The sequence below is a fragment of the Gavia stellata genome, chromosome 1 (assembly GCF_030936135.1).
Source record: "Gavia stellata isolate bGavSte3 chromosome 1, bGavSte3.hap2, whole genome shotgun sequence".
Lineage (NCBI taxonomy): Eukaryota > Metazoa > Chordata > Aves > Gaviiformes > Gaviidae > Gavia > Gavia stellata.
In genome coordinates, this window is record NC_082594.1 from 48,256,620 (window position 1) to 48,272,249 (window position 15,630).

Here is a 15,630-nt window from a genome sequence, read left to right on the forward strand (position 1 = left end):
TGGGTCCGCTTCCCTCCCTTTGAATGATGATAACAGGTGAGGAAAAGTGGTTTTATTAACGTGCTATCCTAACATGAGAAAGCTTTTCATCTCTTTTCCACTTTTTGAGAAGGTTTTCCCGTAATACTCTACATTAGTCCTTCCTGTGTGGTTGCTTGCGTTGTTCATTTGAACAAAAAGTTCATCTCATGAAATTACTATTGCTTCCTGGACTTTTGAAGAGAAGGTTGAATTACTTCTGGTATGGAAATAGATGTCTCTCAATAAGGAGAAAAAAAAAATTCTAATCATACTAAAACACGATTGGCATATGTGCACAGCTACCCAGAAGCAGTGGAGTCCAGTGTATTGTTTGTCCTATGTATGTTGTGCTTTTCCACCATCCCAAGACCCTTACCTTTTTTCCTTTGTACTTCCAGGGATACTTTTACCATCTATGTCTTCTCTACTTAGCATATCCTTTCCACTTCCATGCCATTCCGCTTTCTCTGTGCACTTGTTACGCACCCTGCAAGGACAGGCAGAAGGCTGCCCTGCTGCATGTTGGCTGCAGTTAATAAATAACCCACCTACCAATTTCTGAGGTTTTCTTCTTAACTGCAATGATGCTTTGTATTTTCCTATGTCCATATTTTACAGATGAGCCAACTTTCTAAAATCAATGCCTCAGACAACTGAAAATGCTTAAAGTATGTGACTGTGGCATCAACCTGGTTTAAGTATTGTATGTGCAAGTGAAGTTAAAACAGTGGCAGAATTTGTTTCAGGTATATTTTCCTTTAGCTCCTGAGGTGTCTGCATGATCAACTTGAAACATTTTTCTGATATGTAATTGTGTTTTTTTCCCCCACTCTTCCCAAATGAAATAAAAGTCAGCTTTCCTGGATTTTTGTCTAGTGTATGTTCTACATAAGAAAACTTGCATGCAGTGAGGCTTAGAAGTACTGCAAACAGCATCAGCTCTCCAGCTATTGTTCATATTTTTTTTTGTGTAAAACAGGTATATATTTGAAAAAGTTTAAAATGTTTTTGCTCCTTTATATTGAGGGGTGGTTACAGTTATCCCCCTGTTTTTACATCTGTTCTTGTAGTCTTCACTCTTAATTTTTCTTGTGGTCAAAGAAACACTGTTTGTGGGGGTATCCTTAGTGTAATACGAGAAGTTGTTCATTGACTCTTCATTGTACACAGCTGCACAGATGCCCATCCTTCTTAATTTTCTAGGTTGGTGTAGTCCCACGACTTCCAAATGCCCAGTTTTAGATGGAACAGACTGCTGCTGCTATAAATTCTTTATTAGCAGAATAACTATAAAGCAAGCTTCACTTGCATGTGTTCATTAATTGAGTCTTGTCGTCTAATATAATTGCAGTAGCATTGCTGGTCAATCCACTTCTGCTGCTGTTGTACGTAGCTGATGAGAGCTCACTCCCAGAGTCTGAAGTCTTAGGTATGTCTTTTCCATTAGTAGTGATGGTGTGTTTGAGCGAAGTCTGCAGGTCTTGCTGGCAGAAGAGTTACTGGAATAAAGCCAGTGCTAATCGTTGTGTAATTGGTAGCATGAGCACCTGCAGGGACCATTGCCTAGCTGGTCTGCTCTTCTTTGAGTCTCTAACCGACTTCTAATTAATGAATTAATTTGACAGTGTCTCTTGCAACTTTCACAGAAAGTCTTAAAGGATGATGAGTTGTTTTTGATGGATCAAATTTACCTCTGTACCTCTCGGAACAAGGAACTTCTGAAGACAGCCCTATCAGTTCACTTCTCCGTACGCACACAACAATGGAAGTAATTTCTGCAGATCAAATTGATAAGCCAAATACTACTATTTCTACCTGAAATACTACTTAAAAGCTGCTACTTTGAGGATAGTCCGACACTGCGCTTAAGCAAACCCAGGAATTTCTATTGTAAATAATTATCAGCAGTCAGTTGTAGTGTTACTCTACTTCAGATTCTCAAGTGCTGCTATTTTTTCCCTGAGGAGTCAAAGTTTTGGTTTTTTGTTTTTGTAGGAAACTCGCAACACTTACTGCAGTTCTGCTGGTGTTTATTACACCATGGGCATTTGTTAAATGTAAGAAACGCTGATAGCATAATCCCGTGGTTAAAAAACTTCAAGTCCATGCATTCAGGAGACTTAAATGTTTCTGAATTCTGACTGAAAGCTGATGTGACATGTTGGACTTGGTAGGTTACATATGGCTTGGCTCGGGTCTCTGCCTGATTCTTCCTTCATAAGGATGGTGAGTGCTGCAACGCAGCATGCTCTGGATACCTCCCAGGTTCAAGCTGAGATTGCTGCCTATTAAGCAGAGATTCACTGTGAAGGGAGCAAGAGAAACAAGGAGGAGTGCTTGGACTCTTAGATGGGTGTGATGCGTTCATGACCACTTGCTCCTGATCTTGTGTGGACCTCTCTATAACTACCCAGTACAAAGGTTCACTAAGATTTGTGCCTTACTCATGAAGTCTGCACTTTTTAAGAGAAACTGCTGCTTACTGGAAATGTTACCTACCCAGTTACAGCAACAGCTGTAGGAGGAACATAGTCCAGAACACTAATAGTTCTTACTAATAGTGTCTAATGAAATACATTATTTCAGTGAATGAAAAATTTCAAGTACTGTGTTAAATTTTTCATGTTGGAGTGTCTTTTTACTTACTTCTAACTTTTGATTTTTACATTTAACTTGTATGAAGTATTTTTTCCTTTGGGGGATGTGGACAGCTAAAGGGTGAATGTTGCAGTTCTCAAAGGCTGAGTCACTTAAATTGGTTGTTCTTAGAGGGTTGTGCTTTTTTGAACTTTGAACGTGATAATTACTTGGGGAGGTTTCAAGAGCAATGAGTTATCAAGAATTTAAGAATCAAATTGATCAAGGTGGCATCCCCAAGATAAAAAACAAAGCAAAAGCAAAAAAAAATTCAGTCTTTCAGCTTTTTGATTTTCATTATAGCCAGTCATGCAAAACTAACTTTAGTTCTACGAGGTCTTGCCTTCAAATCATCAATGTTAATAAAAACTCAGCAGAAGAACATGTTCTTCCAATTATGCTCTTAAAACTGAATTTATATTTACAGTCTTTCCACAGTTAACATACATGTAATCCATCACATGAAAATTCCCTACAGAGAAAATTCATGATTTTATAAGTCAAGGAAGATATCTGTCCTATGATAATAACTAACTTAAAATTTTGTGCACTTGCCATTTTCTAAGAAATGTAGAGCGGTGGGTTTTTTTCTCCCCTCATGGTCAGACTCTTCAGTGGGATGTTGTGAAGTGAGTACGGTTCTTAAGACTGGATGTATAGGGTAACTCTGACATGCACCTGCGATGCAAGATGCATAATTCTTGCCTTCCTCAATTCTCTTGAAGATGCATAATGCAAGAAGATACTTCAGCTTTGTTGACTTTGTAGTATAAAAATGAATAGTTTTAGAATATGGGAAGATACATTGTTCTTCATTTGCTTTTTGCTTTCAAAAATTAAGTAACTTAGAAGTAATTTGTAAGTTTACAGTCAGTAAATGTTATCACAAAGCATTTTTTGTGTGTTTGTTGTTATTTCCCTGCTGCTGTTGTAAAGTCTTTTCTCATGATGATAGTTGGGCTATGTAAGTACTATACATAGAATTTGATCTCTGTCTGTGGTCCATACCTATAAAGTGACCTATTGTATTTTTTGTATATGCAGTATACATTTCTTCTGCGATGACACCAAGAGAAAAGACGGTGTGTGTGTTTAAAAAAAAAAAAAATCTAGTGAGGTTTGCTTTGGAAGTTTCAGCAGACCACTTATTACTTTTGCAGCTCAGCCTTAAACTGTAAATTTCAGTGATAATGGTGATTTTTGCATCTTTATTTCCTTGGGTTTTCTCTGTTCTGTTTCGTGAGGCCTGTGTTAATGCTTGTGCAGTGCTTAGCACAGTCCCACTCCCCATCTTTTTCGGAGCTTCTAATTATACAGCATCTGCATTAAAAAAGTGATTAAACAGCTAGTGTGTGTGATTTAATCCAGATTTGGGGCTTGTGAAATGCATAAAATGCAATCCAGTAGTATTTGTTCTCCCAATTAGTACAGAATTGTTTTGCCCTTCAAATGAGAAATACCATACGGTTAACTCTCAGCTATCCAGGGGCAGCTTATCTTCATGATGAGTCCATGAGTGCCACAGGCTGACACCTGCACTGGTCTTGTTTGGCTGCCAGCTCTGCGCTCATCAGTTTGTTCACGGGAACTATACTGCTATGAGCCTTGATTTAGGTTTGCGTTTGGAAGTGCTATCACAGCCGCCCTGTGTCCCAGATCCTGAGCTAGTAAGTCCTTTGCAACTGAGCTAGCTGCACGCAGAGCCGCCTTTAGTTTCCTAGGCTGTGTCTCCAGTGTCTGGACTGCTGGGAAATACCGTGCAGAAATTTCTACGTGGAGCCAACCTGGGTCTGACGTGGCTGGTTGCAACTCAGGTAAAACAAATTTGGTCAGGCTCAAGCTGATGCCTTTTGGGCCACTCTGAGCATCAGCACTCTTCAGCAGATCTTGAGTATCCATATTAACAAGATCTTTTTTCAGGATAGTGAGAAATGAATATCAGGCTGATGTATACAACATTTAAGTTCCTTTATGAATGTGGTTTTACGTGTATTGCTCAAGTATACAATAGGTTGAAGTTAAGTTCCTGCTCTCGGAATCATTTCTATATTTAAAGGAAAATCTCCTTCCCTGAGTATCCCAACTCCTATCTGAGTGCTATACTAGGTAAAAGGGTTGGGTAGCCCCTTACCTGCTTTCCTTGAGACCAACACTCACTGCAGAATCAGTCATTTGGGTTGGATGGGACCGCAGGAGATAATCTGGTGCAAACTCCTGTTCAAAGCAGGGCCAGTGCTGAATTCAGACCACTTGCTTAAGACTTTGTCAGCTGGGTCTTGAAAACCCCAGAGCTCAGCAATTGCCCACACTACCCGGATGACTTGTCCCAGTGCTTCATTATCCTCATTCGGTACCATCTCTGATCGAATTTCGATGAGGGACATGCCCAGTGGCTCCTTCTGCAGCACCCCAGAGCTCCAAGCTCCCTCCTGGCAGGAAAATCCTGGCACGAGGAGGGATGTAGCCCAGGTCTCCGGGTTATTGAGCAGCCCTGCAAACTGCTTAGCTGCCAAGTGATGAAGGCGAGAGAGCATTCTGAGAGAAAGAGTGTCCAATCTCTAATGAATTGCCCACATTCCCAACACTGAAAAGGGATGGTGGGTCTTCCACTATTTCCTGCCAGCTTGTTCAAGTATCTTAGTGCTCAGAGCACTGGATGCTGTCAATTCTCTTAATCGTTCCTAAAATTGTCACTTCCACAAGGCCTCTTCCTCCATACATGGTACCTGGGTGTTCTCCTATGATTCCTTTTTCAGACTAACTGTAGGCTTAAGGATCTAAATTACTTGCAGCAGGACTCCTGTCATCTGATTTCATTTGCCTAAAAATTTAGTCGTCTAGTCAAAACTAGTCACCAAAAATTACTCTCTAGCCAGATCATCTGCAAATGATGCTTTTTTCCACCCAAAGCTGTATGCCCAAAATGGAGTCAACAGAATCAGCGTTGAAAAGTATTTGGACTGCAAACTGCACCTTTCAGTACCTTTTAAAAAATGTGCCCTGCAGGTTCGTAAGAAAACAATAGCTTTTGGTCACACTGGAGCTTACTGAAGAGTTCCTCATTTATAGGAAAATGGCTTTTCTTTCTTTGAAATTCAGTTGAGCAATTTGCCCCAGCTTCCAGTGTTCCTGCCCTTTGGGCACATCTGTCCTGTGGCTGAGGATACCACAACTTCCAGAGTTGACAGTCCCCCGGGCTCCCCCGGGATCCTGCCTCCTATTTGGCAACAGATTTCAGTCTGTGGTGTTTCAAATGGAATGGTTTGGGCTTTGTGAAATCCTGTTTTCCTACAGACTTTGTTTCACAAGTAAATAAGGATCAGCTGCTCGCTCCCTTCTGATCCAAGAGCAGGGGACGGAACGAAGCAAGTATGCAGTTGTCGAATTTTTTTCACAAAACATGCCGTTGAGCTGTGGTACTCCTTTCCCCAGTATTTTGGTATATTGCTGTGATTAGAGTGGCTAAGCTCTTTACAAAGACCAGAGAAGCAAATTTCCATAGCCAGACTCCATTTTGGTATGGCTTGTGGGGGCTGTATGTTTTCCTGATAGAGCTGGCAAGGTGTGTTCAGAGTGCCACGTAGCGAGCTGCTAGTCAAAATTTGTCATGTTCCTAGCTCGTTTACCTAGTTTATGAACAGTATTTGTAGCTATTATTTTGGGATTAATTGCTACTTCAGTAATTTTGAGATTTCAAGAGGTCACGCAAGTGCTCTGAGACCTACAGCCCCATTTGGTTCTTGATTCCCTCGCCCGTGAAAGCAAGAGCTCCACCAGTTCTAGGACTTAACTAGGAGCTTGGCATGAAGAGCAACAAACCCTGCTGCAGGAGTGCTGCTCAGTGGCTAGAAAACACTTTCTAGATAGGGCTTAGGGACTTGCACTGTCATGAATTAAACCAGTTTACAAAGACAGCCTGGGACTTTCAGTACGCTGCTAAATATGTCAGCTGCAGAAAGGGATCCTTGGCCCCCAGGCCAGTGGTGCAGTGGCTCACACCTACGCTACTGTGACCCTCCAGCATGCCGGCTGCATCCACACTGCGTGCGTCCACGCTGCGTGCGTCCACGCCACATGGCCTTGGCTGGTTTTGGTTCCTATTCTGCATTAATGTTTTAGTTCAAAGGGCCTGAAATGTGGCCTATATTGCAGCTCTTCAGACTGGTGCTTTTCTAGCATGAAGCAGATGATCTGCAGTATCTTGGAGTGCTCAAGGGTTCAAAGGCTTCTGAGATAGTGTTTGGAGGACTTAGTTGGAGGACTTGGAGGATTTAGTTGCTCCAAACTAAGCAGGATTTTCTTGTGAATCTGATGGTTAAGCCTGAACGTTTTAGTCTGTTATATGAAATGAGAAGTTATCCAAAACGTAGCACTAAGCTGAAGGACTCAAGCGTTTAATTGTGGCCACAGGGACAAAGGAGGGTCTGCCACCACTTGAAAGCTCAAACCTGCCCTCGCCACCGCTATACAAGTTAAAATGCTGTGACTGTGTGACTTCCAGGCAGGTAGCAGGAGTTGTATGTTAATATTTAATTTTCATCCTGTGAGATATAGGAGTGCCTCCCCACTCCTGACTCTGCTCCGCATCCCATCTTCTGGCAGGCTGGTTTCCGTACAAAGAATGGGAGTTGCAGAGAGCTCTGAAAACATCCCTGGGTCCCAACAGTTATGAAAGGAAGGTGTGTTATCGAACACACTCGCCCTGCCCAGCCAGAGACACCACGCTTTGGGTAGTTTCACAGGCTGTAGGGCCTCAAATCCTGCCAACATTAGCACGTAATCTTCGCTTTGCATTTGTAAGTGGTCCCCTTGCTTTTGAAGAGAGGAGGAATTGAGAAGAGAGGCGTCTTTTGTAGGACTGGGTTTTAGTCTGTTTTTTTAAATGTCAATTAGTGGTTTTGGTTAAAAAGAAAATACAGCAAATGTGACTTGTTTAATATGAAGTCAAGTTTTCCTCCTTTGGGTTTCTGTAAAGAGGTACAGAAGGGATTGTAGAGCTGTTGACACAAGGGTAAATGATAACCGGCCGCTCTCTGAGGGGCTGGATGGGTATATGGAAAGTAACGCTTCACCTGGGCTTCACCTTCAGGCCCAGTGGCTGTGCCCACCCAGAAGGCTCAATAAAAACCTTTTTTCTTTTTTTTTTTGCTTTACCATTGTTCTACTGAGAGGAGGCTTCCTGAATTCAGCTACATAAACTTTTAATGAGTGACCTATTTGCGAGGCTCCTTTCCGCGTTGGCAAAGAGCGTGGATGGGGAGGGAGCTCCTCGTGCTTTCTGCGCCACAGCTGCTCCCTCCTCCCTGTCCCCTCTCGATGGGGCCCAACCGAGGCAGAGGGAACTTGACCTGAACTCACCAGCCGTGAAATACAGCGGCCGGACACGGCATTTCTGCACTTGCTCTATCATCACCAAAAAAAATAGGCACCTTGTGGTGAAACTGGTGGCGTGCACCGTCTGCCCCGGCCCGTGAGAGGCTTCTCAGGCCTGAAGTAAACAGCTCCTGCTAAACGCTGAGGCCCACGCTATTGTTGACATAGCAATAAAATAGCGTTTGCAGCCTACAGCGCACTTTTGTTCACTGCTTTTGCAAGGTGCAGTGCATCCGAGCACCAGAGAAGCAATGGGTTTGGGTTTGGATCTGGCGTGTCATGCTTTACAAGGAGAGATCCCAATGTCTGTCTGGATGGGGCATGACAGCACTCACTTCTGCTTCCTCCTCCTCCTCCGAGGGCTGGGGGTTTTCTCCAAACACAGAAACCTCTAGATTAATTTCTCTATAAAAATAAAAGATACCTAACTTGAAAGAATATTTATTGCATGTTGGTATTCTTTAGGCTTAATGTATTCCCGAAAAGGGGGGATTGAGAACTAGAACTGGCGGCAGGGAAAGCCCCAATCCTGGATCAAAATAATCGACAGAAGTGATTGAAAAAGGTAAAGTTAAGATGTAACGTTACACATTCTTTGAAACCCGGATGGCTTCATGCGATGCAAGACGATATGGCAAAAAAAGTTTCTAATGAATAATCTGGTTCCTCGTATGATATTCTGGTAAATACTGAAAAACAGAATTATTGCTCAAGGTTATACAGTCAGGTGTTTTTTATGAGAATATTCTTGACTTAATTTCTACGGACAACTCTGTTCAGAATTTGTCCCACAGACAGTTAGCTAAGAGTTTTTAAAGAAAACATCACCAGCAAACTTTAATTACTTTGCTTTAACAGAAAGGAGTTCATAGACTGTACTGATGACAGCTTAGTCCTCCATCTCTGACAGACTTGAAAGACATTTGTACTGCTACAGTGACTATGAAATGTATACATTACATATGTTGTAAAGAGACAGGATACATAGACAGGAGAATAAACAAGTGTCAATTAACATCTGGTTTCACCTGAGGCAGATGTGGGTTTCACATCTCAGACTTTGTTCTGTTTTAGAGCTCACATACAGGCTTTGTGAAAGACCAGATGCACGTGTTGATTGCAAGCAGAGTCCATCTTTCGTGTCTACAGTACCTAAAAATGCATAGTTTACTGCAGGGAGAAGGACAAAACCATCCACGTTTGTCTTAAAGTTGTACTCGGAAAGTGAAAGAAAAGTGCCCATTTCAAATCCACAGCATCACTCCCCGTTCCAGCGGTTTTCCAGTGAGCTGCCCTTTAGGTAGGCCCATTTGCAACGCGGTAAAAAATTGTCATTACAATTTGCTTCCCAATATTACACTTGCTATTTCTCTACAGTAACTAATAAAAGGTGCAGGAGTGATAGCCATTTGAACAAGTGATCTCGACATGCCAAACTTTGGTTGCAGGGCAGTTCAAGGTTTGTGTCATGTCTTTAGCATGAATCTTGAGTTCAAACATTGGTTAATTCAGCGTGTTGGAAAGAACCTGATAGTTTATTTGTGTGCATCTCAAAACAGCTGCAGAGTTTGGCATGGGAAGCGAATAGCAGCAAACTGGTGGGTCAGGAGTGAGGTCAGCTGGCAAAAGAGGGAGGAAGCTTGCACAATACCTGCCTGCCGTCGGTTTGGCTCTAACTGATGCTAATGTCCCTTGCCGTCAGGAGCTCTGAAGTCACACACAAATCAAACGTTAAAGAAACACCCGGCGCATTGTAGACGTTTCTATAACACTGTAAACATGTATCAACTTTATTAATGGAATGTGCTTTGTCAACGGAAATGGGAATCCGGATTTAGGGGAAAGGAGATTGATGGGAGATGGGGTTTTTTTTGGGGTAGGGGGAAGAGGAGTCTCTTCTGCGCAGCAAGATTCATTCCTCTGGAAGGTCCCCACCAGGTGTTTTGGTGAAGTCCTGTGGAGGAATGTGCAGTAATAAAAAATGGAGATTCAGTGAACAAACCGGGAGGCAAGGATAGATTTATGTCCTTGGCAGCTCAGGCCAGTCTCCATATGTTGTTAACATTAGATGGTGAGAGAAATTAACTGTATCATATGCTATTGCACAGCCTGTATTTTGAACCTGTCCTGTTTAAAAACAGCTTAAAACAAATGGAAAAGATAAAATGAGAATTTTCCTCAGGTGATAACAGATGGCAAAGTTTTCAGGAAAGTTTTTCTCTGGAAGGCAGGGGGAGACTTCTCCATGTCCGGGAGGAGATGGGGCAAGGAGCTCTCCTCAGGTCACTGTGTCACCTCTTTCTGCAGCAGGAATGTCTAAATCCTCCAACAATGTGTTTTTGGTCACAATAACTTAATTTTTGTAGCCAGCCACCCTCCCTTTGCTTTACTATGGTTCAAAGCTGAAAATATGATGGGCATAAAGTTCCTTGACAGACATGGTCATTAGTCCTGATAACACTTGGTTCATTAAGCTGCATTTTCCAGTTCCTTTGTTGGCAAGGCTTGGGGCCGGTAATGTGGTACCGACAAGCATCTTGATCTTCCTTTCTTATATATCAGGAAATGTGGGAGTTTATTATTGATTTTTGCGGCATCTAAGTTGCTCTTAGGTGGTCTATCTGCCCAGCCGGCACCGCCGGCTCTTCCTGGACTGTGGTGCCAGCAAGAGAAGGAGCCATACCAGACGTCGTTGGGACCCGGAGGTACCCTGCCACTGGCGTCCAGGGCCCCCAAATAAAGCAGGGAGGATGCTTTTAAAACAATTAGCTCAGGAACTCTGCAGTTTGGCTCTATGTTTAATTAATTTATTAAAGATGTGGGCTGACTTGAGTTCCTTAAAAGCCTTAGTCGCCATTATTTTCTTCTAAGATGTGAGCCTTTTTAAGGCTCTGAAACAAACAAACAAATGCCACTTCCATTTTGTCCAAAAATTTTGTCACTAGAACACCTGCCAGGGGAGGCTTCAATTCTCAATTCACCTGCAGGGGATTTTTTAATTAGTATCCATTTGAACCGTGACAATTACCCCTCCCAAAACAGTGCCCCCAAGTAACAAGGTGACCGGGGGCTATTTTTGCAATCCCTGATGGTGACTTTTTCTTCCCCAATAAAAATTTATTGGGTCACTGAAATAATAACATAATTAATGAATTATTCACTTGGTTTGCTTTACCTCCCAGTAGAGTGCCCTAACTGATAGGCCTTAAAGTCATTTCCCTCTCTCTTTGTTCAATGTATATTTAAGTAATTACTTTATACAAAGGGGTGGAACAGCTCCAGGAGGAGAGCTTGGCAGAGCAAGGCTGCTTTGTCGGGGTGGGCAGGATCCTCTCCCGAGAGACGACGGCTGCTGGGGATTTCACATCCCAGTCGGGAAAGACAGAGGCTGAACCAGTATCTCCCCAATCCTGCATGCAGGCTATTCAATAAAAGCACTACTGCCTTCATTTTGCAAATGATGCCTAAGCGCAGCCATTTCAATGATTAGGAAGGAAACATTTTGTTTGACCTGAAACAGCTTGGTTTGGTTTGGTTTAATGTCAATGAGGGCACCTCTCTTCAAGTCCCATTTTGGTTTGGAAAAAAATGCCTTTTAATGTTTTAAATGGTTTACTCCTAAGGCTTAAGTAAAATGAAAAAAACCAAAGAATTTATTGATGCATCTATAGCTAGCTGGGCCCTGCAGAGAAAAGGCAGAGAGGGAAATGCAGCTGCAGGTTGATCCCTGCAGGGCAAGGAGATAGCTTTTCATTTTCCGTCTGCCGCAAGATGATGAATTTCATTGCATCTGGAAAATAGTCATGGCTATAGGATCGCAGTTCAGCTATGACCTTCTGGGCGGTTCGTATCGCTGTGGAGCCTGGGGGTTTGGTTGGGTTTGTAGTCACTGTTGCACCGCCTTACGCTCAGTAAACATTTTGAAAGCTGACTGCAGCTCCAACTGCTAGAGACTTTATTTTTCAATGTAATCTGAGATCCGAAAGCATGTTTTGCAGAAGGGTTGAACTGTGGGCACTCATGAAATACACAGCCGAGGCTGCCATCATTCATGCCTGTATTTCTAATTGTTGACAAATCTGGTAGCAACCAAATCACTTTATAGCCTCTGCAAATGAGAACAACTGGAATACTAGGCCAGCCAAGCACCGTGGTGTGACTACAAATAAACTACAATGTCTGGACAAATCTAGGGTGGATTATCTGTCTGATCAAAATTTGTAAGGTGTATTTGACAGTGCAGAATCTGAATTTCTCAGTAACAAGTCATCAAGTAATTCAACAATTGGCCAGGAAGTTAATTGTTTACACTAAAACAGCTTGCTTTCAAGACTTTGGGTGTGGATGAAGCATAATATTTATTTAAAGATGGAGATAAAAATTTACCATGCACACATAATCTTGTATGTACATCTCTGATGTCAATACCGCCTTATCCCTAATGCCTCTGACTGCTGTAATTATGTATTGCACTATTTATACAACCAGGAAGAGAAGAATTAAAAAGGAAATCCTGTACATCTTTTCTATTAGAGTACACAAAAGCACCCAAAGCGGGGAATCAGAGCCTTTGTTTTCATATGGATTTTGTGTTTTTTAGCAAACAAAATGGCTTCTAAGCATATGTGTTTTCCTCTTACCAAGTAGTTTCTAACAGTTACAGCATAGGTTATGTCCAGAGAAGATCAATTGACTTTTTTCCCCCGTCTTTGTAATAGCAATATAGTAGGGGGTTGCGGGTTTGGCTCTCTCTCCTCCGCCTCGTTTGACAGCAGGCACGGGCTCTGTGCTGCAGCAGCCCTGGGAGCAGTTAATGGCGAAGCGATTGCTGCCGCGAGGAGATGCTTAGCAGGCCAGTCCCAACACGGCGTACGTCTCCCTTACCAAGGATTTTAAACTTGTTGACTGGGAAAACCCTACTTGCCAGAACAAGATCTTTTTACACACAGTGAGAACAATCTGCTATTGTCTCCGGGGATAAAATGGTGCCAATAAAAGATAAAAACCCCATGCCAACGCGGTGATACATAACTATGTTAACTGCTTCACCACTATATTTAACTATGAGGTAAAAGCCTCTGAGAGAGGTGGGTTTTTTTGGTCTCGCACATCCAAATAAACTGAATGTAGGAATTACGTTGAAAAAAAAAACCCAAACGTTACGTTCACAACTCCAAAAGTATGCGACTACGAAGATCACCATTTTTTTGTTCGTTCTTATACCCTGGCTGAGTGTCTGTACAGCGGGGCGGGGACGAAGGGTGAAGCGTCTCCTGCTGCCTTCCCAGCTTTGTGTGGCTGTTGTCACGAGTGAAGAGTTCATATTTTAATTCTCTGTAGCTGAAAAGAAGATGCTCTGACCCACTTCAGTTTTTCATGGGAATGAGCCATTTCTTGTGCCTCCTCTTGCGATGGCTCCTCACCTCCTACAGAAATAGAGGCTGCCTCAGTTTCCCCTCACTAGGGCAGCCCAGCTGTGTATGAGCAACAGCTGCTTGAAGGTACCTGATTCCCCGCTCTCAGCTTAACACCCTGACAATCACACTCTGACCTGCTGAGTTGGGCTTCCTCTGCCCCCGACTCCTCCTTCTCCTCTTACTCACACTCTTGGTGGCCTGTCCCCGTCAGGAGAGGTAGCAGGCACTGGCAGCAGGGCAATCCATTGGCGAGGTTACTGCTCTGCACCGTCGGCTCTCTAGGTAGACTTGTAGGTGAGATGAACCTGAAACGCCTTCTCCAGAGACATCACCCATGTAGGGCACCAGAGCAATTCCCAGAAGGGACGCCGGATGCAGCAAGTGCCTATTTTAAGAGGAAAAGCGTTTAGCCATCCCAGGCCTGTTATCTTCAGTAGTGCAGATAAAGTGTGTGGGATGCGAAGCAGGAGCTTGCAGAGCCCGTGCAGAAGATGGGTGCCTCTTCCCGGAGCGGACTATGCCCAAGACAAGGGGCTCTGGAAATTCCCAGGCTCACCAGGGAGGCACTGGGGGACCGTAGGATCCTCAGGCTTAGGTGCTGCTGAACAGTATAGGCTGTCAGGATCCTTTGGCTACTTGGATATAGGTAACCACAAGGAGAATCTGGTTGTCTGAATCTTGCTCTGTGCTTTTGCCTGATTTTCCCTACACAAATTGATGATTACGCTGGCAGTTTTTAAACAAATCTGCTGCTTTTCCTTTGATCTCCTATTGCTCTTCCCATCATGCTCAAGCCCATTCTGTAAGCTAGCTGGAGGAGTGACAGTATTTTTCTTGCTCGTAGTACTGGTGTTGCCTTTGAACAGTTCTCAGATGTTTGCTGAGGGGTGTTTTACCTTGAACCGTTCAAGCCCTTCCTTCTGTTTTTATTCCCCCCTCCCCTCCTCCAACTTCCCTTCACTAAGCTCAAACAATACATCTCCTAAAGATCAGGTAGAGAAGCAGTTTATAGTATATATGCATGCATAGTGTATATGTACATGCACAGAGTATGTATTTTTATATATGTATATATAGGCATATATAGAGTAGGTGCAGAATAGCTCCAAATGCAGCGTAGCCTTTAGATGCTACCGCATTACAAACAACCAGCCCCTCTTTCAAAATCTCTTTTTTTAAGTTTGGATGTGCTCATTGTGGAGAGCTGGCCCCATTATGGGGCTTGCCCTTTTCCATTGATTACATGGCACCAAAATGTAGAATTGAATGCAAGTCTAGGTTCATGCTGAGAAAACCCTGCTAACCTCAGGGAGAAGGAATTAGTCGGTTTTGGAATTTTAATTTGGTCCCAACTGTATTTCAGCTTTCTTTCAAAAAATCTGAAAAGCATGACAATCAGGAAAACCATGCTACATAGATCCATGTCATTGAGTTAAAATGTTTGTTTGGAATAAATAAATGGAAGTGCAAACCGCTGCAAACAATCTGGTTGCAGATTGTTGTCAAAATTATATACACACATGTATACATTTTCATTTCCTTCCTCCCCAAGATAAATTATCCCTTAAGCTTCTCCTGTGGAACACATGTGTCTCTGGAATTTCAGGAGACTAAAATGTGTGGAAATGCAACATGTGAAATCAGAATTACATCTGGTTATGTACTTTTTGACTCCAGCATGGCTCAGTCTCTTGCTTCCCAACAATGTTTAGATTAAGCCCTCCAAGATGAAAATTGATTCTCTTTGTGTCTCTGAATTTGCAGCCATGAGAATTTTTTTTAAAAAAAAAAAGGCAAGAAAGAGAGACTTTTTCTGGTGTAGTCTTTTCCTATATTGCTCTACATCTTTTCTAATTGGTAAAATCGGCTGTTATGACAGAGGCGGCATCATAAATAATAAGCAGCAAGCTGTCCAACTAAGAGCTGCTTTCTCACGCTATTTCCTGCAGAGTCAGATTGTATGGATGCCTGCAAATATCTAAACTTGGGGCAGTATTTGAACATCCCTATTACCTTTCTGAGCTTTAGATCCAGCTCTTTGATTTGTTCTCTCCAGCTCCTTAAAGCTCCTTCTCTGCCAGTTTGGATGATGTGTAGGAGTCTGTGATGAATACGCTCATTATCTAATACAAAGTGGCATAAAACACTCATGCCATGAACTCCGCCACACAGCTATACCCTG